At 46.1% G+C, this 3,620-nt stretch overlaps 1 pseudogene; it reads left to right on the forward strand.

Moving 5' to 3' along the window:
- LOC144600310 (interferon-inducible GTPase 5-like) overlaps positions 1–3,620 on the forward strand; it is an 11,533-nt pseudogene extending 7,913 nt beyond the window's left edge.

Genomic DNA, 3,620 nt, shown 5'->3' on the forward strand with positions numbered 1-3,620 from the left:
CAGAATTGACAACGATCTCGATTCGTTGATAAAGCAGGGTATAGTTCATGACAGGAATGGGAAACTTGCTGAGATGAAACAAAACATAAGTCGCGGTTTGACGGATTCGGGGATTTCAGATCCCATTATTTTCCTGATATCAAGCTTTGACTTAAATGAGTTTGATTTTCCTCAGTTAAAGAAAACGCTTGTAAATAATCTCGACGAAATAAAGAAAGATGTTTTATTGATGTCACTGGCAAGCACAACATTGCAGATTGTGGAGCAGAAACGAGCCCAGCTGAAGAAACGTATCTGGATGTTGGCAACAGTCTCAGGAGCGGTGGGAGCGGTGCCTGTTCCCGGATTGTCTGTCGCTGTTGACCTCGGGATAATAGTCAATGCATTACTGGATTTCCGCAAAAGTCTCGGCCTGGATGATGCCGCCCTTCAGAGACTGGCCAATGTCGCAAATAAATCTGTGGAATGTCTGAAAGCAGAAGTGACAACCCCTCTGGTGGGTGAAATAAATACGGAGTTTGTGAACGAATGTTGGTGCGTTATAGATTTGGTGCCGTTTCAGTGGCGGAAGAGGTCCTTGACATAATACCGATCATTGGCTCCATCGTCGGGTCGGTATCGTCATTTAGAATGACTTACAAGCTGCTGACCGACGCACTGGATGAACTTGTGGAGAATGCCCAGAGAGTGGTGAAAGCTGCATTTCCCACTGATCCAAGTCATCCGCAATAAAGAATCCGCTCTGAGTTGCTGCGTCATCGTGGACCCGCGAATGGAAAATAAATATAATCTTCCACATCTTCATTAAGTTCCATATTATTCCACACCTGATGAATTATTTTAGAAGCCGTTGTCACTGCTGTAATCTTCACAACCAATTCACTGCAGGCACCTTAGCGCAGCAACCCGCCGCAGAACAGAAGATAACTCTCCCGGCGAGACTCAGTGTGCCGTTGCCACCGCGTTCAACAAGCTCTCGCCAATGAAACCACATCAACATCTAGTCATACATCCAAGGGTCTCAAATGTTCAAAAAGACGGCCCCTTCTTCCAGTCTCCAACGAATACAGATCTAACTTCTTCAGTCTTGCACGAGAAGAAGATCTTCCGAACCCAGTGGGCTGCGTTTTGGGTGACCGGTGGTCTGCGTGGAATCAGTGGCCGAAGCGCATGTTTCCGCGCTGTCTCTCTAAACTAAACTAAACAAACCTCCCCTGGATGGATATTTCTTTCTTGATTCTAGACTCCAACATCTTGCCAAAGTTAGATGTTGAGTCGGGTGGCCTGTGTTCACAATTTGTCCTCGTCTGTTAAATGAGCGAGTAACATTTGCAGGTGTCCAATCCAATATTAGTCACCAATGTTAATGACCTCCCCAAGCTCCCTCACCAGCACAGAGAACAATAACATTTAGTCACCCGACATAGACACAACATGCTAGAGTAACTCAGCGGGACAGGCGGCAACTGTGGAGAGAAGGAATGGTGACGTTTCGGGTGGAGACGCTTCTTTGGACTAAACACCTGACACTAAAATCCCGAAGCAGCCGCTCTCCGCTGAGCCGAATCACCACGGACGATCGTCACAGAGACAGAGCAAACAATTTATAATGTTCCCAAACCCTCCCTGATTAAAACTTTAAAACTGTCACTGATTCTTTGGAATTCCTGGCCCGTGACTGATGAAAGTGGCGATAATTCGGGATGCGACTGGGAACCTGGAGCCAATTGAAATACAGAAGTCGCCACTTCACAAACTAGCCACCTGCCCATCAAACGCCACCTGAGGTACAGTCCGCGGGACCCACATTCATCTCATCAGCCACCGCGCAAACACAGAACCCAAGTGGAAGCAAGTTAATCCCCATCTCCAATGAACTCTGAGCGTCAACCTCAGATTACCGAGTCTGGTCTTCACAAACTCTAAAGGTTACTGGCAGTCCAGTTCATGTACAGATGCGTCCCAAACTATAACACGTCGGGAGCAGTTCACAGCGTAAAAATACAGTGAACGATGGTTGTTTTACAATCTGTATAATGACATAATGTACATGAAATATTTATTAAACCCCACGGGTCCCAGAGATTCGGACACAGTCTGAGTTTACCATCCGATGGACATCTAATTATGAATTGTAAATCTTTCACCGTTTCACAAACAGCATCGCCCCTTTCAAAGTGATCTTGCCAGACGTTAATTTCTTTAATTTCTGTGAAACTTCCTCCAATTTTCTCCCCAAATGTTATTTCCCACTTGTGTCCGGAGCTGGAAATCAACAATACAAAATAACAGGGAACATCCACTCAGGGCCGCCAGTCCCCGTGAGAGAGAAGCAGAGGGAATTTCCCCTCCACAGACGCTCCATAAACTGATGAGCTTTTACAACAATCTCTGTTATTAACTGTAAGTGACTTTATTGAACACTGTCCGGTCAGTTTACACTTCGGCTGGCAGAGAAGATATCGACCAAAGACGGAGGGTGGTTAAAAAGTTAGCTAGTGAAACCATTCAGGGTTGTCCAGTCGGCCGGGTTTGTCCAGTCGGCCGGGGTTGTCCAGTCGGCCGGGGTTGTCCAGTCGGCCGGGTTTGTCCAGTCGAGTCGCTGACTGGAACCTCCTGAGCGAGGGGGGAACGACTTTCACTCGGCTGGTTCCGGCCCCCAGGCCGCGTGTTTGGGAACAGGTTAAACCGAGCGCGGCGGTGCGGAGGGAATTGTGTTGGCGTGACAGGGCAAATCTTACTGAGGTGGAATCTCTTGGAGATGAATAAACTTTGATCTAATCGGATAGAGAAACGTCGATAAACATCACGCGGCGGAGACAAGTGCAGTAAATTCTAATAGTGACAAGATATTCGAAGATGAATCCACGAAAGTGAGGAAACTCGAATCTGAAGGCAGATGCCAACCAAAATGTTAATCAATAGTAATGAGCTATTTGCAGCATAATCCAGCAGCGCCAGAACAACATAACAGAGATGATTGCACCCGAATTAGCAGCCGGGAAGCATTGTAGCATTGCAGCGTAGTGTGGAACTAATTGTGTTATAATCTAATGTTCTAGAGCAGATTTAATCATTTCACACAAGTTAGCACAGAAATAGTCTGATCGTTTAGCAGAGCGGTAACAGAATCATGATCTATCAGTAGAGCGCTTATTTCAGCAAATAAGAATTATATAGTGACATTTAAATTAGATCTTAGAGGTACCAAAAAAACTGAATAATAGTCGAAAATATGAGGAAAAAAAGTACATAAAATAAGGAGGCGTGAAATGTGATGCAGTGGTGAGGCCCGATACAACCAGGTGACCACAGCAACGATTGACCTGTAGACACGCTTGCAATATTATCCATGAGGGTACAGTGGACATGTGTACCAGTGGACATGTGTACCAGTGGACATGTGTACCAGTGGACATGTGTACCAGTGGACATGTGTACCCGTGGACAGATGGACCAGTGGACATGTGTACCAGTTGACATGTGGACCAGTGGACAGATGGACCAATACTGCATCCACGCAGAGGCGCGGCACGGTAATTGTTAAGCCAGTTGATGTTGTATTCGCAATGATTCCTCTGAACATTGGATTTCTCTTGTACTGGGAGAGCTAAGCAATA

The sequence above is a fragment of the Rhinoraja longicauda genome, chromosome 15, assembly GCF_053455715.1.
Source record: "Rhinoraja longicauda isolate Sanriku21f chromosome 15, sRhiLon1.1, whole genome shotgun sequence".
NCBI lineage: Eukaryota > Metazoa > Chordata > Chondrichthyes > Rajiformes > Arhynchobatidae > Rhinoraja > Rhinoraja longicauda.